Source organism: Giraffa tippelskirchi, chromosome 4 (genome assembly GCF_054371585.1).
Source record: "Giraffa tippelskirchi isolate mGirTip1 chromosome 4, T2T-mGirTip1v1.2.pri, whole genome shotgun sequence".
Classification (NCBI taxonomy): domain Eukaryota; kingdom Metazoa; phylum Chordata; class Mammalia; order Artiodactyla; family Giraffidae; genus Giraffa; species Giraffa tippelskirchi.
In genome coordinates, this window is record NC_137278.1 from 204960361 (window position 1) to 204983575 (window position 23215).

At 48.6% G+C, this 23215-nt stretch overlaps 1 long non-coding RNA gene across 1 annotated transcript in view; it reads left to right on the plus strand.

The window, feature by feature from the left end:
* The window catches only part of LOC145544677 (uncharacterized), a 79419-nt gene that overhangs the window by 6800 nt on the left and 49404 nt on the right, over positions 1–23215 (plus strand). The window contains exon 3 of the long non-coding RNA XR_014081552.1: positions 2028–2171. This is a non-coding gene — a long non-coding RNA (uncharacterized LOC145544677). The remainder of the gene's footprint in view (positions 1–2027; positions 2172–23215) is intronic.

Consider the following 23215-nt stretch of genomic DNA (forward strand, 5'->3'; position numbering starts at 1 on the left):
ACGTGGGCTCAGTAGTCGCGGTTCCTGGACTCTAGAGCACAAACTCAGTAGTTGCAGCTCCTGGACTCTTGAACACAGGCTCAGTATATGTGGCACACGGGCTTAACTACTTCGAGGCATGTGGATCTTCTCAGATCAGGGATCAAACCTGTGTCTCCTGCATTGCAGGTGGATTCTTGACCACTGAGCCGTGAGAGAAGCCCATGTGTGTATGTTTCTGTTTGTTTTGACTTTTTGGCCATGCTGCATGTGGGATCAAACCACTGGACCACCAGAGAGGTCCCACACCCTGGAAGTCTTGACAGCCTCTTTGCTAGCTGGTGTTTCCAGATCTTCCAGAATCCTCTGGGGTTCAGATTCTAGAATCAGCCATTCTCTAAGGAGCTCTGGTTCCTCTTGAAGGCAATCATGTTTAGAGACCATAAGCTGGGTCCTAGGGTTATAATTGGTTTCTTAAATTTTTTTTTCTCTTTTTACTTTTTATTTTGAAATAACTTTAGACTTACAGAAAAGTTGCAAAAATAGCACCGAGAGTTCCCCTATATCCTCTTGCCCAGCTTCCTCTCAAGTTAACATCTTACATAACCACAGTATAATGATCAAAACCAAGAAAATAACATGGGGACAATACTATTAAATAAAATTAAACTGCAGACTTTATTCAGATTTCACCAATTTTTCCACCAATGTTCCCCCACCCCCACCCCATTTCTAGGATCTCATTGGATGCTACATTAAATCTACTTGTCATGTAACCTTAGTCTCCCCCTAAGGGTCCCTCAGTCTTTCCTTACAGTAATCGTGATCTTGACACTTTTGAAGGGTACTGGTCAAGTGTTTTGTAGAACATCCTTCACTTTGGGTTTATCTCATGTTTTTTCATCATTTAAGGGAGGTTATGCCTTCTGGGGAAGCATAAAAGAAAAAGAGGCCTTCTTTTCACTACATTAGGGATACCTGATGTTCATATGTCTTCCTGAGTTATGCAGCTTAATCACTTTGTTAAGATGGTATCTGCCATATTTTTCCACTGTTCAGTTATTTTTCTTTTTGTAGTTAATAAATACCTTTTAGACAATGCAAATACACTTTTCCTCCTTAAACTTTTCCCACTAACTTTTCCATCCATCAGTGGATGCTGGCTGCCGTAATTATTATTATGGTGTTCTAATGGTGAGCCCCTATTTCCCTCATTCCTTCTGCATTCATTAATTGGAATCCTTCTGTAAGAAAGAGCTGTTCTTTCCTCTCCCGTGTTTCCTCATTTTTGTATTCATTTATTCATTCACTCATGTTCATCAGTATGGATTTGTGGATATTTTATTCTATGGGTTATAATCCAGTTCTGTAGCTAGTATAATAGGCTTTGAATAAATGTTTCTGGAAGAAAGCAAGGCAAGCACAGAAAGAGAAAGAAAAGAAGAAGAAATTGGTAGGGAACTTGTCTTAATCATCTGTATCTAATAAATCTTCATCAGAACACAGCACATGGGTCAAGTAAAGTGTTCCAGTCCATCCATGTGCTGGTGGGAGGGGCTATTCTACAATACAGATCTGAGTTGGTTGGGGGACACTGCACTGCCCTGGGAGCCCCTGTCGGCTCTGTCCTCAGGACTCCTCCTGGCCAAGGCAGGTGTAGTGAATGCTGGTTTCTTTAGTTTGCCATCTCACTCAGAGTAAAAGCCCAAGGTCTTGCAAAGTGCTCAGAGTCTACATACTCTGGAGCCCCCTTGCCCCTTCCCCTTTCTCCTCCTCTCGGCCCCTCATTCATTCAGTTCCACTCACGCTGGCGGTGCTGCCTGAGGCAGGCCCCCTGCACTGGCCTGGCCTGCTCTTCCCTAGGTGTCGTTTGCCCCTCTCCTCCTGCAGGTCTTCTCCGGGGACTCCCCTGACCCCACCCACCCACCCACCCCAAAGTGCCACCTCTCTTCCCACACTGCCTCCCTCCTCCTCCCATTGCACTACATATTTTTTTCCTATTTGTTCTTTCATGTTCTTTCTTTCTGTCTCCTTCCCCTGGAATCTAGGCGCCTGGAGGAGCAGAGGGACTGACTTCAGTGAAGCAATAGGAGGGGAGACAAATACAACACAATGTGGAAGCCTTGAGGAGTGGTCAGGGAGGGCTTCTCCGAAGAGGAAGCCTCTGAGCTATGGAGCCAAAGGTTGTTCAGGTATTAGTGAGGTGAATGAAGGCAGGTCGGGAAGAGTCTTTTAGGAAACAGGTGAGAGGGAGCAGGTCACTCGGGAGGCATTGTGGATGCTCCAGATGGCTGGCACAGGGAACCTCAACATGTATCTGTCCAGGGTCTCCTACGTGGCAGGTTGTGGAGCACTCGGGGTTCTGGGGGGTGGGGGGAGTGGCAAACAAAACAGCCCCTGCTGTCACCAGGGAGACTGGAATGAGTGGGGAGAAGGGAGAGGAGGTGGGTCCTGAGGACAAGCTGTCTGGTCCACAGGAATATTCCTGGACCATTCTCGGGTGAGAAAATCTAGGCAGCAAAAGCCAGACGTCAGAGAGATTGAGGTGGAATGTGGGGCCCAATTTTGGTAGAAAACACGGAATTTCATCTTTATCCCCAGGACAGAGAGCCATGGGGGCATTTTAAGCCTAGAAATGACACCATCCAACTTGTATTTTGGGAAAGATTCCATCTACTCCTTTCTGAAGAAGCCTAGACTCCACTCAACAATGTCTACTTCTCTTCTTTTTAGTAACCTTTCTTCCTTCAGCATGAAATCTTCTTTTCCCTAATTCCTATTGTTGTTTTATTAGGACTTTTTTTTTTTAATGTGGATCATTTTTAAAGTCTTTATTGAATTTGTTACAATATTGCTTCTGTTTTCTGTTTTGGTTTCCTGGCCAAGGGATCTTAGCTCCTCAAGTGAAAGTGAAAGTGAAGGTCACTCAGTTGTGTCCAGTTCTTTGCGACCCCATGGAGTGTACAGTCCATGGAATTCTCCAGGCAGGAATACTGGGATGGTAGACTTTCCCTTCTCCAGGAGAATCTTCCCAACCCAGGGATCGAACCTAGGTCTCCCACATTGCAGGCAGACTCCTTACCAGTTGAGCCACAAGGGAAGCCCAAGAATACTGGAGTGGGTAGCCTATCCCTTCTCCAGCAGATCTTCCCGACCCAGGAATCAGTCAGGGATCAAACCCCAAGCCCCCTGCATTGAAAGGGGAAGTCTTAACCACTGGACCACCAGAAGTCCCTCCCTTTCCCTAATTCCTGAGTGAATTCCTGAGTAATTACTGAATACTTGTGGCCTGGGTAGGAAACCCCAAAGCTTTCACCCTCTCCTTATTTTACTGGCTCCCACACTTGTCCTTCAGGTCTATTTTCTTGCTTTGCATTTATCGTAATTAATAATTTCATATTTGTGTGAGTTTTTACTTGTTTATGTGCTTCCCTAGTGGCTCAGACAATAAAGAATCTGCCTGTAATGCAGGAGACCCAGGTTCTATCCCTGGGTCGGGAAGATCCCTTGGTAAGTTCTGGGCCACCAACCACCATTTTGACTGTGGAATATACACCTCCAATGGTTTTCAACATAATTTTAAGGTGTTAGGAAGAATGCCTAACACCTGTTGAGTGATTACCTTGTTATAGGCATCGTTCCCATCACAGGAGCAGAAACTCATTTCATCCTCACAACTAGCTTGTGAGGTCGCACTATTTTATATTCTCATTTTACAGATAAAAAAAAAAGTGAGACCTTACAGACTTAGAAAACAAACTTATGGTTGCCAGGGGGAAGGGATAGTTAGGGAGTTTGGGAAGGTCATGTACACACTGCTATATTCAAAATAGGTAACCAACCTGTGGCACCTATTATGTAGCACATGGAACTGTATTCAATCTTATACGCCAGCCTGAATGGGAGGTTTGGGGTACATGTACATGTATGGCTGAGTCCCATATGTGTATGACGTATGTGATGTGTATGACGGTCTCACCCAGTCCTCCCTTTTTACAAAGGAGACCTAGGCTGGAAGGTGTTATCTGGAATCAGGTCTATCCTGGTAAGCCATGGTGGAGTAGCCAGGTTAGGACTAGGACAAAGTTGGGACTTCCCTGGCTATCCAGTGCTTAGGCATCTGTGCTTCCACTGCAGGGCGCACGGGTTTGATCCCTGGTCCCTAAGATTCTGAATACCTTGAGGTGTGACCAAAAAAGAAAGAACTTGGACAAAGTTGTTGGTGCTCCCTGTTGCCCTCAGTGGGCCCCGCATCCATTGCCTGCAGTGTAACGTGTATGATACCCTCTGGGCTCCCACTCTGCCCAGCCCTCAAGCCTCCCCTCCCATCTCTCTGCCCATCACCCCATTCCTCCCCTAGCTTCCCTTTTTCCTTCTGGGCATTCTGGGGACACCTGAGCTCCCCACATCTTTACCCTCAGCATGACTGGTCTTGATAATGGCTAATGGTTGGTGTTCCCTGCATTGCTGGACCACCAGCTCCAGGAGAAGAGGGGCAGGTCTACTTTGTGGAGCCCCTAATTCCAAGCACAGCCTCCAGCTAAGAAATACATGTTGAGCAAACGGATGCTTGTAGTGGGAGAATAAGGGAGAAATTATTGCAGTGGTCAAGGTGAAAATTAAAGTAGGTCTGTGCTAGGTGCGTGTGTGGGTGTGCTCAGTGCTCAGTCCTGTCTGACTCTTTGCGGCCCCATGGGACTGTTGCCCGCCAGGCTTCTCTGCAATTTTCCAGGCAGGAATACTGGAGAGGTTGCCATTCCTACTCCAGGAAGATCCTTCGTGACGCAGGTTCAATCTCTGGGTCATCTGGGTCACCTGCATCTCTCACATCTCCTGCATTGGCAGGTGGATTCCTTACCACTAGCACCACATGGGAAGCCTGTGGGGTGGGGGCAAGTGTTCTTAGGAGAGGGAGAGAAACAAGCCCAGATGGGAAAGGATTTACAGAACTAGATTCTAGATGTTTCGCTTTTTTGTTTGTTTGCTGTTGTTTTTGATGTGGATCATTTTTAAAGTCTTTACTGAATTTGTTACATATTGCTTCTGGTTTTCTCTTTTTTAATTGCTTCTGTTTTATGGTTTTGGTTTTTTTGGGGGGGCGGTTGGGAGACATGTGGGATCTCAGCTCCCCAATCAGGGTTTGAACCTGCACTCTCTGTATTGGAAGGCAAAGTCTCAACCACTGGACCACCAGGGAAGTCCCACAGACATTTTTTTTTTTTTTTTACCTGTGCAAACCCTTTATTAAAGCAACAACCAAAGTACAGGATGGCTCACTTTTTTTTTTTTTTTTGCTGCTATATCAACTTAAATATTAATCATTTGTTTATACATTTAAATTATTTTTAAAAGGTGAACATTTATAGCTCACAAATCAACAGAGTGACATTTCCACCCAGATACATTTTTCCATCTTATTTCCCAGTTTTAACAACAGACATTCAGAACCAGAGGGACAGCACATCAAACGTAAGTGGCAGCACCTTCTGTGAGCAGCGCTAGGGTGTCTGAGAGATATACTGAATGTTTACATTCTTCATTAAATAAAAATAATTTATGCAGGAATATTCTTAGATCCATTTGCTTTGTTTTTACATTCTCTATGAGCTTTAAGTTCGGTGGTGGCATTCTCAGTATTAGACCCCTTACAAATGACATCTCTAAAAAAGTCTTAATTAAAGGTCATTATCACTGTCATATGATATTTTCTTGTATAAGACACTCAGTCTTTTAGAAAGCAAAATAAGCAATTCTGTTTTATTTTTCACCCCACCACTGATTTGTTTAATCCAAATCTTGTTAATCACTGTAGAAACCCTATAAGTCATTAGGAAGATGAACTTTGTTATCTACTAGAGGATTTTACAATGAATAGGTGAATGCAAAAATGACTAATACCTTGAAGATGGTGGTGGTTTAGTTGCTAAGTTGTATCCAACTCTTTGCCACTGTAGCCCGCCAGGATCCTCTGTCCATGGGATTCTCCAGGCAAGAATACTGGAGTGGGTTGCCATTCCCTTCTCCAGGGTATCTTCCCTACCCAGGGATCAAACTTGCATTTCCTGCATTGCAGGTGGATTCTTTACTGCTGAGCCACCAGAGACACCCAACCTTGGAAGCAACAGAGATCAAAATATGTGGGTGACTATACAATGAGATTTGGTGGCTGTTTAAAGAGTACCAATGAATTAGTCTAAAAAGCAAGAACAGAAACAGGGATTATGATGTAAAGGGAATGCAAAAAGGGTGCGTGAAGATGGATACTGGGTAGTCATTGAACTGTGCTGAGTATAAAACAGAGTATCTGAAAGATAAGCTAAATGCTCTCTTTTCTCACCCAATGAAACACTGAGAGGAAACCCCTGTTCACAGAACCACTGGGGCTACGAGGAGTTTTAGCACTGGTGAAAAAGTGAAAGTGATAGTCACACAGTCACGTCCGACTCTTTGTGACCCCATGGACTGAAGCCTACCAGGCTCCTCTGTCCATGGGATTCTCTAGGCAAGAATATTGGAGTGGGTTGCCATTCCCTTCTCCAAGACATTTGTTTTTAATGGAGAGAAAAGCTGAAACTCCAGTACTTTGGCCACCTGATGCGAAGAGCTGACTCATTGGAAAGGACCTTGATGCTGGGAAAGATTGAGGGCAGGAGGAGAAGGGGACGACAGAGGATGAGATGGCTGGATGGCATCATCGACTCAATGGACATAGGTTTGGGTGGACTTAGGGAGTTGGTGATGGACAGGGAGGCCTGGCGTGCTGTGGTTCTTGGGGTCGCAAGGAGTCGGACACGACCGAGCGACTGAACTGAACTGAAACATTATGGCCAGTCCACACCCTACTCATCCCAAAGGGGTAAATCATGGCAGATTATCTGGAGCCACTGAAGGCTTTTGAATAGAAAAGCAATTGTTCCACAACCAGCACTGTTCTCCATGTTTTATATCTTGTAAGTTGCCTCAGTCTGACACAGTAATAGGGCCCCTCACCCCTGGTCGACCCTCTGTAGCTGCCCTGGAACCCTAGCAGGTGCAGCCACTTGAGTGCTGCCTGAACTTCTTGGGCGATGTGTGTGCTGGTAAGGCTGATGGCCTGTCGTGCTAACAAGGTCACGCGTCTGTAGATTCCCTCAGATGCTGCTTCTCAGCCGCACTGAGAGGGAAAGAAGGCCAGCTTATCACCAGGTAGCCCATGGCCCCTGCAAGCCAGCGAACAGAGAAAAGCCCACCTGTTTATACTAAATTCAAATCATCATGGAGCAAGACAACCTACAATCAAATCCCAGCGCTGACACTCTGCATCCTCACAAGTTGCTGAACGTCTCGGAGCTTTCCTTTCCCCAACTGCACGATGGCTATGTGAGGAGTAAATGAAATATACATGGAAAGCCTTTCGCACATCCCTGGCAGGTGGTAAATGTTAGCTAATATTAAATCCCATCCCTCCTGTCCTCTGTAGAAAAATCCGACAGGAAGCCCAGAGGCCTCCTCACACAGCAGAGCTGGGGTGAGATGAGGGACAGTTTTCTGGGGCCATCCACGGGGTGGCCTGAGGTGGGGGAGGGAACGCTGATCCTCCTCCTGGGCCTTCAGCAGTGCCCTGTGGCAAGGCCTAGGGCTTCCCGGATTCACAGCTCCCACCCTAGACCTGCCCTTGGTATTCTCTGTTGGGTGGAATGTAACCAGGTTAGGGTTATTTGCTTGAGGTATGTTTGGAAACTCACTGGAGCCCATGGGGACAGGCTGGTCCCATCTGCAGCCCCTTCACTCACTTATTTTTTTTTTGGCTACGCCAGGCCTTAGTTATAGCATGAGAGATCTTTAATTGCAGCATGGGGGATCTAGTTCCTTGACCAGGGATTGAACTCAGGACCCCCTGCATTGGGAGAGCAGAGTCTCAGCCACTGGATCACCAGAGAAGTCCCTCATTCACTTATTCTATTACTCATTCGACTCAGCACATACTGTGCTGTGCTTCCCAGGTGGCGCTAGTGGTAAAGTCAATGCAAGAGACATAGGTTCAATCTCTGGGTTGGGAAGATGCCCTGGAGTAGGAAATGGCAACCCACTCCAATATTCTAGCCTGGGAAATCCCATGGACAGAGGAGCCTAGTGGGCTACAGTCCATAGGGTCTTAAAGGGTCAGACATGACTGAGCAATTGCACACACACACACAAAACACACGCACACACTGTGCTGGACCTTAGGGAGTCTGTGACATCTAAGCTCCCTCTAGGGAGTCCTTTCTCCCCCTAGGAGCTCACAATCCTTGCAGAGGAACCAAAAGAGCCAAGAGGCAGCTTCGATCTGGCAGCATCCAGACCACTGGGCCCTGCTTGGAGACGCAGGTGTGGATGGTGGGAGCCCAGGTGGAAGGCCCAGCTGAAGCCAGGCAGGGAAGTGAGAACTGGTTTGTTCTGCCTGCAGTGAAGTGGCTGGCTGCTGCTGCTGCTGCTAAGTCACTTTAGTCGTGTCCAACTCTGTGTGACACCATAGATGGCAGCCCACCAGGCCCCACCATCCCTAGGATTCTCTAGGCAAGAACACTGTAGTGGGTTGCCATTTCCTTCTCCAATGCATGAAAGTGAAAAGGGAAAGTGAAGTCGCTCGGTCGTGTCCAACTCTTTGCAACCCAATGGACTGCAGCCTACCAGGCTCCTCCGTCCATGGGGTTTTCCAGGCAAGAGTACTGGAGTGGGCTGCCATTACCTTCTCTGGGGGTGGCTGGAGAATGGGCTAAAAATATGGCCCAGAGCCTCATAAACTTCCCCCCAAAATAAGGCAAAAGGCCTGCTCCCCCGGGTTGTGTGTGTTCTTCGCTCAGTCATGTCTGACTCTTTGCAACCCCATGGACTGTAGCTCGCCGGGCTCCTCTGTCCATGGGATCTTCCTGGCAAGAATACTGGAGTGTGTTGCCATTTCCTCCTCCAGGGGATCCTCCGGACCCAGGTATCAAACTCAAGTCTCCTGCATGGCAAGCAGGTTCTTTACCATCCGAGCCACCACGGAAGCAAGGACAGAACTTGCTTTTTCCAGAAGATGCAGAGTCGGGATGGGTTAAAAAGGGACAACTGGCAGTCAGAGGGGAAGGGCACTCTGGATGATGATCTGGGGACTAATGGTGAGACCCGGGCAGACGGGCGGGGCACTGAGGGGTAGAACCAGTAGGACCTGGGCCCTGGCTGAACCGACAGTCCTGCAAGCTTCCAGAATGGCAGTACAGGCCCCTGCACTGACTTCAATCCCTGCACTGGAAATGCCAGGCTGCTCTGACAATGGAGTTGTGCAAGTCTGTGCAGCTCAGCTGAACAGGTGGAGCAGCCCATTGCCTCCAGAATCTGTCCCATGCCAGCATCCAGCTTTGGTTTGGCCGAACTACCCAAGTGACCCATTCATGCCCCCCTTATAGGAAAGCATGAACTAAGCACTTAGCATAGACCCTGGCACAGCACAAACACTCAGTAAATGGTAGGTGGGATTATTAATTTATTAAGCCTCTGTAGGGAGCACTCGGGGCTTCCCTGGTGGCTCAGTGGTAAAAAAAAAACCTGCCTGCCAATGCAGGAGACGCAAGACACGTAAGTTCAATCCCTGGGTTGAGAAGATCCTCTGGAGAAGGAAATGGCAACCCACTCCAGTATTCTTATCTGGGAAATCCCATGGACAGAGGAGCCTGTCAGGCTACAGACCATGGGGCCACAAAAGAGTTGGACAAGTCTTAGCAACTAAACAAAAAAATGGAGCATGGGGGTGGGGAGGTGAGAACAAAAGACTTCTTCCATTCACTCAGTATTCACCTACTGAACAGTCTGGGGAGAGGCCCTGGACAAGACCAGCTAAGGCACTGTGTCGGAACTGACTAAGGGATGGCCTGAGGCCCTAAGCAGGATGGGGGACGGAGGGAAGCTGAAGAGAAAAGGGGGTTCCTTCAGAACTCTTCCTAATGCAGAGGTGGCAAGAGAAAAGGAGGTTTCAGCTTACTGAAGGGTCAGGACCAAGTATCTTATCATCATCTAGAAGCAGTGTTCAGGTCACGTGGCCTTTCTAATAACAGGCCAAGGAGCAAGCAAGTACTCCAAGTGGCTGGCACTACCTGGAGAGCCTAGGCCTGGCACACAGAAGGGCCCAGGGCAGGACGGGGCCCTGGGCTGGCTGGCTTCCCGCAGCTTCAAGGGCCCACCTTCTGGCCGGAGGGAAAGTCTCCTTTATTGGCTTCTCCAGGCCCAGCCCACTGCCTTTATCACTGCACCCTCCGCCCAGCACAGGCCTGGTGCCAGCAGCCTCAGAATATTTAATGGGCTGTTGTTGTTCAGTCTCTCAGTCCTGTCCGACTTTTTGCAACCCCGTGGGTCACAGCAGCCAGGCTTCCCTGTCCTTCACCATCTCCTGGAGTTTGCTCAAACACATGTCCATTGAGTCGGTGATGCCATCCAACCCTCTGGTCCTCTGCCGTCCTCTGTTTTAGTGGGAAGTGAAAGTGAAAGTCGCCTAGTGGGAAGTGAAAGTGAAAGTCGCTTAATCGTGTCTGACTCTTTGCGACCCCATCGACTATACAGTCCATGGAATTCTCCAGGCCAAGAATACTGGAGTGGGTAGCCTTTACCTTCTCCAGGGAATCTTCTTCCACCCAAGGATCGAACCCAGGTCTCCCGCATTGCAGGCGGATTCTTTCCCAGCTGAGCCACAAGGGAAGCCCGTTTTAAGGGGAGGAAGGAGCCCAGACCTGTGTGACTGGGTTTGTCCCGCAGAAGCGGAGGGGCGCTCGGCTCAGCCCTGCAGGTGGCGCGCACAAACGCCATTCCCATTAGACAGACCAGGAAGCCGAGGCCCAGAGAGGCGACTTGCCGGGGTCACAGGGAAGCCGTGTGCCCGCGCTGCCTGCCGCGAGCGGCCGCGTCCTGTCTATCCCGTCCCCAAGCCTGCGACCCCCGGCCCCCAATAGTGCAGCCCTCGCCTTCTGCTCTGCGGGGTTTCTTTGACTGCAGACACCCGGGCGCAACCTCTGGGACCCCCCCTCTCCCACCAGGGCCCTGCCTGCCTGCCCGCCCCGCCCCACCGCCTCCCTGTGGGCCCCCGGGCCGCGCACCTGCCTGGGGTGGGTCGCGGGGGACCGGCTGGGGTCGGGGTCCGCCCCACTTCCGGAGGCGGTGTGGGGGTGGCGGGGCCCGCGTGTACTTTTCAGTGATGGAGCCTGGGCTGCGGCCTCCGGGCGCCCGGGCTGGGAGCTGGGTGGGGGTGGGTGGAATCTGAAAAGGGAACTCGGACGGAGAGCAAACCGGTGGCGGTTTCGTTTGCTCAGATCCAGACACAAAGGCGCCCGCGGGCGGCTCGGCGTGGTCAAGCGGTCCCGAGAACCCGCGGCCGCCGGAGCCCCGGGGGCTTCCGCGGAGGAGGGAGACCCGGGCGGCAGCGACCGGCTCGGTCTGGCCACACCCCGACACCTGGGCCCGGGGAGGAGAGAGCCGCGCCCTAGGGCTCCGCTCTTTCCAACCTTTGTTCTGGCTTCTGCGCGGGATCCCCGGGCCCCTCCACCCTCGCCGCAGGGCTCAGTGCGGACCTCGACCCTTAACCTTCGCTGATCCGCGGTCCCCATCCGGCCGCCGCGAGCGGGGCGGGGGTGGGCGCGCGCGCGGGGTCTCAGAGGGGACGGAGCCCCGTTCTCGCCCTGCTGAGGCCCAGGTGTCCCTGCTGCCGGCACCGAGCCGGGGGTTGGGAGCTGCGGACGCGAGCCGGCTGGAGCGCCCTGGACCCCTGCCCTGGTGGACATAATAGACAGGATCAGGGCCACGCTGATAGCAGTTAGTGACAGTCAGCCCTCACTAAATGGGTGAGATCACAGCCACAAGGGCTGATCCGAAGAGCCGGGCAAGAGTTCCTGTCCTTAAAGTTACAGGAAAGTTGGTAATCTTGGATTTTCTGTTTAATCATATTATGGAGGACTTTTTATCATAAGCGAAAGTCACGATGGTTAAGATGAGCCCCTAGGTGCGCAGCACTTAGATACAATTATCAGCCCGTGACCACCTGGTTCTGCCTGACCCTCACTCTCCACCCACGGCCCCGACCTGTCATTGTGAAACAGATCCTTGGCATCAGGTCAGATTTCAGTTGTGGCCCCTGAGACACTGGCTTTTGATGAAAAACCCTTTGTTTGTTTAGAAAACATTTAAAAAGCTGAATAGATTAAAACATTAAGGAGTGGAGATAAACATGAAGATAAAAGAGACTGAACAGTGGAAGGAGTGGAAAGACTGAAATGATGGGTGAAAGCCCAGGCCATGCTTTGGTTGGGGGGTGGGGGGTGGGCATCAGGTTCCCCTGGTGAGAGCTTGAGCAGAGAGGAGCCAGGGAGAAGAGGTGTGATTCAGGACACCAATGGAAGGTAGAAATGACCAGATTTGCTGATGGATTAGACAGGAGTCTTGAAGGAGAGAGGCTTCGAGGACGGGAAGCTAGAAGAATGGCGGTGCTTTGAACTGCCATGAGGAAGACTAGGGGAAGATTTGGGGGAAACCGAAATGGGGTTTGGTATGTTACACCTGAGCTGCCATTGAGATATCCAAGTGGAGATACCAGGGGGAGGTAGGTATTTAAGGAGAATTCCCAGGGATGAAAGCAGGGCTAGAGATTCCAAGAGTGGAGTCTTAACTGCTGGACCACCGGGGGAGTCCCAAGGGCTAGAGATTTAAATTCGAAAGTTGAGAACCTGTAGTGTAGTTAAAATCATGGGACTGGAATAGATAGTGGCCAGTGAAGTTGGAGGGAAATCAGGAGAGTGGTCTCTCAGAAGTCAAGGGAAGAAAGTGTTCCAAAGAAAGAGAGAGGGATTGACAGTGTGGAATGTCATGGAGAGGTCAAGGAAAAGGAGGACAAAGGAAAAGTGACCATTTAATCTCCTAACGGGGACACCCTTGGTGAAGTTGTTGGGAGTAATTTCAAAGGAGCAACATAGTTGAAAGCCAAACCAGAGAGGACCGTGAGAACGTGAGTGAGGGAGTGATTAATCTTTGGAGAAACTCTGATGTGAGCAGAAACTAGAGAAATGAGGCCAAGGAGAGCATAAGGTCAAGATACATTAAAACAAAATGAAATGACATTTTAGTACGGAAAATTTAAGACTTACCAGAGAGTAGAATAATATAATGAACCCATACCTATCATCTAACATCGGTCTTTATCAACATACAATTTTGTTTCATCCATACCTGCCTGGTTTCTTTAAAGTAAATTTTAGACTTCATTCTCTTTCAGTCATAAATGGACTTCAGTATGTATCTCTAACAGGGAAGGATTCAATCTTTCATAGCTAAGAACTTAGTTTTTTAACATAACTGCAAAATAATTTTCATACCTAAAAACAATTAACAGTAATTCCTAAATAATTATCTAATAGCCAGTCACCAGTGTTCATACTTTTCTGATTATACCATAAGTGATTTTCTAATAATTTGTGTGTTACAGTCAGGATACAAATAGGTTCATATATTGCACTTGATTGATTTGTCTCTTAACCCTCTTTTAATCTATAACATTTCCTCTCCTTTAAAATTTTTTTAAGAAACCAGATCATTTGTCTTTTAGAATTTTCCACACTGGGTTTTGCCGATGGCATTGCTTTCACATTGGCTCAGCAGTAAAGAATCTGCCTGCCAATGCCAGAGACCCAGGAAATGAGAGTTCAATCCTGGGTTGGGAAGATCCCCTGGAGAAGGAAATGGTAACCCACTCCAGTATTCTTGCCTGGGTAATCCCATGGACAGAGGAACCTGCTGGTGCATCCAGGAGGTCGCACATGAATTTGCAACTAAACAACAAAAGCAACATCTTTCTAATCGTGCTGGGAACTTTCTGATGCATCACAAAAAGCCTCATTGTCTCTTGGTGATTGATCAGGTGTCTTCAGCCTGATCCTTCTATTATAAGTTCCCCATCAGCCTATCGGAGAAGGCAATGGCACCCCACTCCAGTACTCTTGCCTGGAAAATCCCATGGATGGAGGAGCCTGGTAGGCTACAGTCCATGGGGTCACTAAGAGTCGGACACGACTGAGCAACTTCACTTTCCCTTTTCCCTTTCATGCACTGGAGAAGGAAATGGCAACCCACTCCAGTGTTATTGCCTGGAGAATCCCAGGGACGGTGGAGCCTGGTGGGCTGCTGTCTATGGGGTCACACAGAATCGGACACGACTGAAGCGACTTAGCAGCAGCAGCAGCAGCCTGTCACCCTACAACCCTAATCATGAGTTCTTGAGAAAGCAATGGTGAAGAGAAATCCTCCCAAGGGGCGAAACTGGAGTAGTATGTCATTGTCTACATGGTCTAGACTTGGGGATGACCTGAGATTAGACTTATAGCCCATGACTAACAGAGACTTGAAGGGACAGGACTGGAAGACGAGTAACAGTAAAACTGCTGCTGCTGAAGTCAATTTAGTCGTGTCCAACTCTGTGCAATGCTATGGACTGCAGCCTGCCAGGCTCCTCTGTCCATGGGATTCTCTAGGCAAGAATACTGGAGTGGGTTGCCATGCCCTAACTCCAGGGGATCTTCCCGACCCAGGGATCAAGCCCGGGTCTCCTGTATTGCAGGCAGAGTCTTTACCACTGAGCCACCAGGGAAGTCCAACAGGGAAACTAGGGAAGAGCTATGTAGATGGGGTGGTCAGAACAGGCAGTGTGGACCTATTTGTGTCATATTTGAATGCTCTTCACAGGATATCTGTTGCAGAGGAGGCTCTCAATATTATCAAGAGGGCAAAATGACACATTCCGCAGCTGTCAGTCAGCCTCTTTCCCTGGCCACCCTGGTTCAAGTGGGTCCATGTGGCAAGGATGAAGATAATATGCACAGCTAACAAGGCCCTCCCCTCAACAAGTTGATCTGGCTTCTGCCGTTCCTGAGTGTATAACCTTCCAAAGCAGAGACCAGCACTCACCTCCCCAACCCTGCATGCCATCATCCCCCAGGGGCTAGCCACTTGCTTGTAGGCTGGTTACCCTGGACCCCTTTCATCATGGAGTTGGCAGCAGTTTTCCTCTCTAGAAAAAACATACATCCTGTCATCAGTGCTTCTCCCTGCATCACTGTCCATAGTCTCTTAAAATGCCTTTTGCACTTTCATAGTATTCCATTCAACAGCACATCCAATCAAGGGACTGGCTTCCTAGCAAAAGAACTGTAGGTGTGAGCATGTGTGCATAGAATTCAGTAGTGTTACTATGTACCCCATCACCTAGGGGCAGCTGGCCTGAAAGAATGGTGGAATGACCTACTGAAAATTCTTTTCTGATGCCAGTTGAGAAGAACACCCTGAAAGGATAGGAGTCTGTCTTACACGTGCTTTCTTGCACATGTGGTCAATATGTGGTACTGTTTGAGGTCTAGACTGGGAGCAGCACCTCTCACTGTTACACCTACTTTCAGTTCCTTCTCCCATACCTTTAGCTTGATGGGAGGCCTTAGTTCCCAAAGGAGGAATGTGTCCTAATATTAGGGGACACAGCTATGGTTTCATTCAATTGGAATCTGGACATTTGGCACTTCCCATCTGGTAAAGAAAGAGGTTACTCTACTGGCTGGAATGATTCACCCCAATTCTCAAAGCAAATTGTTACTTACAAATCCATCACATGCTCAGTTGTGTCTGATTATTTGCCACCCCATGGACTGTAGCCTGCCAGGCCCTCTGTCCTTGGGATTTTCCAGGCAAGAACACTGGAGTGGCTTGCCATTTCCTTCTCCAGGGGATCTTCCCGACCCAGGGATCAAACCCACGTCTCCTGCATTACAGGAGGATTCTTTACTGCTTGAGCCATGGGGGAAGCCTCATTACTTACAAAGGGGGCTACAAAACTGTGTCTGGAATCCCAAGGATTCTTTCTTCACCTTCTCTCAGTGAAAGGAGGAGCCAGTCCTGCTGTCCCTGATGGTTATGGTGAATCTAGGTGTTTAAGGTTCTCTTAAGGCATCTACTCAATGTCACATCCAGGCCTCAGAGCCTCACTCCTTCTCTTTCTAGTCCCTAGCAGAGGAGACTTGCTGGGGCTGCGAGTTCAGCCTTCTTTGTAACTCATAAATAAAATCTTGGGCCTGATTTCCAGCACTGTCTGTCCTCTGGTTGCAGGAGATGAGGGTCTCTTTAGACGTCACCATGGTGACTTTCTGGCTTCCATATCATGCTCTGAGTTGATTGTTGACTGACTTGAGCCAATTGTTTTCTTCCTTTTGGGTTCTTGTGGCAGTTAAAACAGCCAACTAGGAACCTCCCTAGTGGTGTAGTGGCTAAGACGCCGTGTTCCCAATGCAGGGGGCCCAGGTTCGATCCCTGGTCAGGGAACTAGATCTCATATGCTGCAACTAAGACCCAGCGCAGCCAAATAAATAAATATTTTTTAAAAAGCCCCCAAATCCTGATAATAATCCCTGACCCTGGTGTTTTTCACGCAGTAGCATTGCTGCAGATACCAATGCGGCATCTTCCACCTGTACCGCATCCCCATTGACAAAGATGAGAGTCTTAGTCCTTGTGCTGGTCCAGCATGTTTGGGGTCGTCTCCATCCCACTCACCATGAATAACAGAGAACTCATTGCCGTCTAGCTGGCAAGTGATCCAATTCCAAAATCCTGTTCTGAGAGCTTACTTCCTAGAACCACTTCTGGTAACATCTTACCTTAGATTTCATCAGATGCAGGTCCTTAGGCAAGAATCTGAGAACAGGTAGCTTATTTTGAAAGTGAGCCCAGGAAGTCCCAGTAAGAGGATTGGAAAAGTAAGACAGGAAAAGTAAGGAAGCTGATGCCCAGGATGTGGTTGATATACGGGGTACGTTAATGATTGGTTACCACTGGGGGCTTCCCTGGTGACTCAGAATTTAAAGAATCTGCTTGCAATATGGGAGACCTGGTTCGATTCCTGGGTCAGGAAGATCCCCTGGAGAAGGGAATGGTGAACCACTCCAGTATTCTTGCCTGGAGAATCCCCATGGACAGAGGAGCCTGTCAGGCTGCAGTCCATGCGGTCGCAAAGAGTCGAGCACAACTGAGCGACTAACAACAGCACCACTGTGGGCAGCTAGGGCTCACCACAGGCTCCCTTTGGGAGTGGTGCAGAGCAGTCCTTGGGGTAGTGCTACTCTGGATTAGGGAAGCATGCTAGTTATCCACTGACTTCTACTTCCCATCCTTCAGGGCTGCTCCTGGGAGTGTTAATTTCCTGGCACCCTCATACTGCCCACATTCAGTCTGAGCAAGTTCCTGTGGCCCAAGAAAGTCCTTCAGGTAGAGAGTCTTTGGCGCTTGCACTGGGAAGCCTAGGGATGCAGAGGAATAACGGGTGCTTTGAGGAACTGGTGGGGGAGGAGGTGTGGTGCTATCACGATGGCCTCATCGGAGTCCAGGCTCCATGGGCCCCTCCTCCAGGTGTGCCGGTTCTCCAGCTCTAGCTCTTGCCCTCGTCCTCCCAGGCCCAAGGCAGGTGGTGGCCACCTGCAGTTACTGGCTCTCTGTTAACTCCAGCCTCGCCTTTTCAGTCCTGCGATATTTGTTTAGGACTTCCCTGGTGGTACAGTGGATAAAAATTTGCCTGCCAATACCAGGGACAGGGGTTCGATCCTTGGTCCAGGAAGGTTCCACATACCTCGGAACAAATAAGACTGTGTGCCACAACTACTGAGCTGGAGACCTAGAGCCTGAGAGCCTCAAATACTAAGCCCTGGCACCCAAACTACTAAAACTCGTGTGCCTAGAGTCTGTGCTCTGCACAGACTGGCCCCTACAAGAGAGGCCACTGCAGTGAGAAGCTTGCACACTGCAACAAAGAATAGCTCTTGCTTGCCACAACTAGAGGAAGTCCAAAGAAGACCCAGCGCCGCCATCGATAAGTAAAATATATTTTTAAAAATCTGTTTAACCAATTTCCCCCGTTAATTTCTCCCTGCTAAAACAGCTAGTTTTGTCTCTGTTTTCTGCCTGGAAATGAATAAAGGGATTAATGAATGGAGAAAACAGAGCCGCACGATTAAGAACAGAGTGAGGGAGGTAGTGCACACGATGCGTCTGACTGTGACCCCATAAACTGCAGCACGCCAGGCTGCCCTGTCCTTCACCATCTCCTGGAGCTTGCTCAAACGCATGTCCATTGAGTCGGTGATGCCATCTAACCATCTAGTCCTCTGTCGTCCCCTTCTCCAGAAGGAAACAAGTACAGTAAGTTCCCTATATACAAATCTTCAAGCTGCAAACTTTCACAGATGCCAGTGTGCATGCCAGCCCCTGCATGCCAGCTGTTGTACTGTACTACTGTACTTTTTGAGGTACTGTACAATAATATTAAAAACGTTTTCTTTATTTGTGTGTTTTTTTAATGAACATATTATTTGTGTGAAAAGTACTCTAAACCTAGTACAGTACTATAAAGCTGATTGTGTTAGTTGGGTACCTAGGCTAACTTTGTTGGAGTTATGAACAAATTGGACTTACAAAATGCACTCTCCGAATGGAACTTTTTTGTGTGTAGGGGACTTCTGTAAGAAAGTATTTGGGAAGCACCCAGGAAGCATCTGGACTTCCCTACTGTCTCAGACGGTAAAGAATCTGACCACAATGTGGGAGACTTGGGTTCAATCCCTGGGTTGGGAAGATCCCCTAGAGAAGGGAACAGCTATGTGCACTTCAGTATTCTGGCCTGGAGAATTTCATGGACAGAAGAGCCCATGGGGTTGCAAAGAGTTGGACACGACTGAGAGACTTTCACTTTCAGGCAGCGTCTTGACTGTGCCTGGCGTGTGGATAGTTCCTGTTTTCCCTTCCTGTCTCTGTTTTCATCTTCAATTTTATTCTGCAAACATTCTCCTGACCACTGCAGTCCAGGCCCTGAGCTCAGAGGGGGCTGTGCAGGGATGCAAGTCTACCCTCTTTCTCAAAGGAAACCCCGATCTTATTGTCTGAATGTTGAGACTGGCTTGACCCTTCATGGATGTAGATTTTTCAGAATCTTGGTACATTCTCTGCTCTATTGATATTGTTACTTCCCTGTAGCCTCAGACCCGCCATGTGGTTCCACATGCCTGGAGCCTTCGCCTGTGATGTTCCTGTGCCCGGGAATGTGGTTTCTCTTGTTCTTTCTTCCTGTCCCAACAAACTCCTGCCTCTCTTAAGACCGAACTGAACTATTCCATCTTCAGTCTCTGACTTCCCTGTATAGGACTGTCGCTTCCTCTTTGGAAATTACATATGCATACATACATCTACCATGGCCTGTATTACAAATCTTTTTTTTAAAATCTGTTTTTCTCCAGAGTCTGACCTCCTTTCGGGCCTCATTCATCCCTGTATCTTCATTCATTCTCACAACCATCTTTTTTTGAGTCTCTGCCTATCCAGGGCGTGGGAGCACCTCAGTCAGTGTCTGTTGAAGGGATGAATGAAATGGTGAGCGGTTGCTACCCCACAGATGCTGTGTTGCTAAGTGACAAGCTCTAGCGATGATTAGAGAGGAGGGGGTGATCCTGGTGTGTGAGATTAGAGTCTACACATCTTCCTGCAGAATCAGGGAAACTTCATGGGTGGAATTTCCACACTTCAGCACTGCCAGTGTGCCAGGGGTGAGGTTGGGCCTCCAAAAGTGATCTTCACCATGCGTGGGGAGAGGAAGGACGGGGGAAGGAGTTGTGCTAGAATCTGTCTAGTGTGTAAGAGGCTATCTTTCCAGCACCCTTCAAGTTGAGAATCGCTGAATTAGAAGTCTTCTAAATAAGAGTAGGGAGGAAACCCAGGAGCATGGGTTCAATACAAGAGTCCACACAGCTGCCTTCGTGGACCAGGAAGGAAAGTAGGAGCAAATGACTGAAGGACAACGAGGCTCATGCCTGGAGGGAGCCACTGCTGCTCAGCAGAGGGACAGTCACCTGGCAGAATTGTGGGCCCCAGGTTGCAAGATCTTCCAACTTTCCAGGAGAGGCCCCCAAGCCCAGGTTTTAATGTGAGATCCCCCAAGTTTTCCATGTTAAAAGTAAACCTGGGTTTCTCAAAGCCAGGAATTTTCAGACTCAGTCTTCCCCGGCCCAATACAACTCTTTTCTGCAAGCCCTAGCCTGGAGAACACATTCCCAGGGGGCCCTTCCCCAGCGTCACTAGCTCTTCTGTTCATTCAACACTAACTAAACCCCAACTGGCTGCCAGGAGCTGTGTCTGGTGCTGGAAATGCATGGGTGGAGGTGTCTCTGCTCTTGCCAGCTTACATGTACCCCCACCATTGCAGTGTCTTCTGCTCCTTAAGAACTCTGTTCTTCCTCAGATTTGTTGGTTTCCGTGTCCACGGTTGGCTCCCTCTCTCTTCTGTGAGTATCATGAGAGCAGTAATAGCATTGTGTGCATCTCTGCATTTGGCACATAAGAGGACAATTTGTTGTTGTTGTTAGATTGCTAAGTTGTGTCCTGGGACTTCCCAGGCAAGAATACTGGAGTGAGTTGCCATTCCTCGTACTTGCCCTGAGATCATCCACATAGAGGACTTAGTGCACCACCTGGCACGTGGGCCTTCAAAAAAATATCAATTGTAGAAAATAATATTAGCCAACAATTATCATCATAATCCAAACACACATAATAAATATTAAAATGAAAATACTAACAGTATGCGTGTGTGTGAAGTTGCTTCAGTTGTAGCCAATTCTTTGCAGTCCAGTGGACTGTAGCCGCCAAGCTCCTCTGTCCATGGGATTCTCCAGGCAAGAATACTGGAGTGGGTTGCCATGCCCTCCTCCAGAGGATCTTCCCTACCCAGGGATCAAACCTTTGTCTCCAGAATCTACCTGCATTGCAGATGGGTTCTTTACCACTAACGCCACCTGAGAAGTCCACAAGTAGTATAACAAGCAACAAAGGAAAAATAGCAACCCACCTATACTGAGTACTTATCACGAGTGTGTCTTTATCATCTCCATTTTACAGATAAAAAGGATGAAGTTTAGAGGAAGACAATTAATATAGCCAAATTTCTACTGCTAGTGAATTCACAAAGCCAGGTAATCTGGCTTTTCAGAACCGTGCTCTTAAGCACTGTGCTCTACTGATTCACTGATGTTGGGCATTTCACTTGAAATTCACTTCATTTGGGCATTTTGTTTCATTTCACTAGGTTTCCCTGGTAGCTCAGACAGTAAAGAATCCGCCTGCAATGCAGGAGACCTGGGTTCAATCCCTGAGTTGGGGAGATCCCCTGGAGAAGGGAATGGCTACCCACTCTGGTATTCTTTCCTGGAGAATCCCATGGACAGAGCCTGGAGGGTTACAGTCAATGGGGTTGCAAGGAGTCTGATATGACTGAGCAATTAACACCTTCACTTCTTTCACTACTGATTCACTGAGGTTGGGCATTTCATTTATGCTAAGAATAATCAGTAACTCTGGCAGTTCTGATCACTAGTAACTCTGGATCCCAGTCAAAAAATATACCTGGCCTTCCTCTTGAGTTGGTGTAGAAATTGGGTGACCAGGTAACAGTGAAGCCCAGGGGAAGTATACTCAAGGCGTGGCTGGAAGACACAGGATGGGCAAGGCTCTCCTTTTCCTGACCCTGCTTGTCCCTATTTCTCCTTGAATGTGTGTCTCATTCCTTCTGGCCATAGCCAGACCTTGTCCAACTGGTGGGAAAGGCAGCTGCTGACAACCTCCAGCCTCTACCTTCGAAGGTCATAACCTGAAAGTAGAACCCTGTCCCTCCTGGTGTCCCTAAGCAAGATGGATGGGAAAGAACTGATTGGCCAAGACAGGGCTGCATGTTCCTCTGACCAGTCACTCTGGGTTGAGATTGGGCACCTTCATTATCCAAACCTTGACTGCTGGGCCCAGTCCCCTAGTTAGGTGGTAGTCAAGGCCCTGGGCCATAAAGAAAGCTGAGCACTGAAGAATCGATGCTTTTGAACTGTGGTGCTGGAGAAGACTCTTGAGAGACTCTTGGGCTGCCAGGAGATCAAACCAATCAATCCTAAAGGATATCAACCCTGAATATTCATTGGAAGGATGGTGAAGCTGAAGCTCCAATACTTTGGCCACCTGACGGGAAGAGGTGACTCATTGGAAAAGACCATGTTATTGGGAAAGATTGAAGGCAAAAGGAGAAGAGGGCGGCAGAGGATGGAATGGTTAGATAGCATCACCAACTCAACGAACATAAATTTAAGCAAACTCTTGAAGATAGTGGAGGACAGGGAAGCCTGGCGTATGCAGTCGAGGGGGTCACAAAAAGTTGGATACAACTTAGTGACTGAACAGCAACAACAAGGCCCTGGGAGTGACCATCCTGCCATGAGATGGGGTAGAGTCAGCCTCCCAGTAGAAAGAGAGGTGCTCGGAAAACAAAAGCAGGCATCACTACAAGGAGGCAGGCAAATCACGGATCTTTTCAGCACACTGTGGTCAGTACTGGGTTCTGTGAGTTTGAGTCCAGAAAGCTGGGGTTGAAGGAAGCTGAGCTGGCTAGCATAGCCTGGCATCCGGTACAGCATAGCTGAGCAGTGACCCCCCCTGCTGTCCCCCATTCTCGCTGGAGACTCACCTCTCCCGCGATTCCCTAGATTCTCCCTCTTGGTTGCAGGAAAAAGAGCCACAGATTGGATATGAGAACACTGGAGCTTGTGTCTAGATCTGCCACCCTGGCTGTGTGACCTCAGGCTGGTGGCACCAGCAAGGGAGGGGCCTGTACAGCAAGCTGTGGAGAGCAAAACGAAAGTGAAGGATCCAGTGGTTAAGACTTCGCCTTCCAATGCAGGGGGTGTGGGTTCTATCCCTGATCAGGGAGATAAGATCTCACGTGTTTCCCAGCCAAAAAACCAGAGCATAAAACAGAAGCGATATTGTAACAAGTTCCATAAAGACTTTAAAAATGGTCCACATCAAGAAAAAAAATCTTTAAAAAAAAAAAAAAGTTATTTATTTTATTTTTGATTGTGCTGGGTCTTCGTTGCTAAGAAAGGGCTTTCTCTAGTTGTAGCAAGTGGGGACTACCCTTCCTTGCAGTGCATGGGCTTCTTACTGTGGTGGCTTCTCTTATTGTGGAGCCCAGGCTCTAGGTGGGCAGTCTCAGTAGTTGTGGCACACGAGCTTTACTGCCCCGAGGCATGTGGAATCTTCCCGGACTGGGAATCAAACTTGTGTCCCCTGCTTTGGCAGGCGGATTCTTATACACTGTACCACCAGGGAAGCCCAAAAAAACATCTTAGAAAAAAAAAAAGAA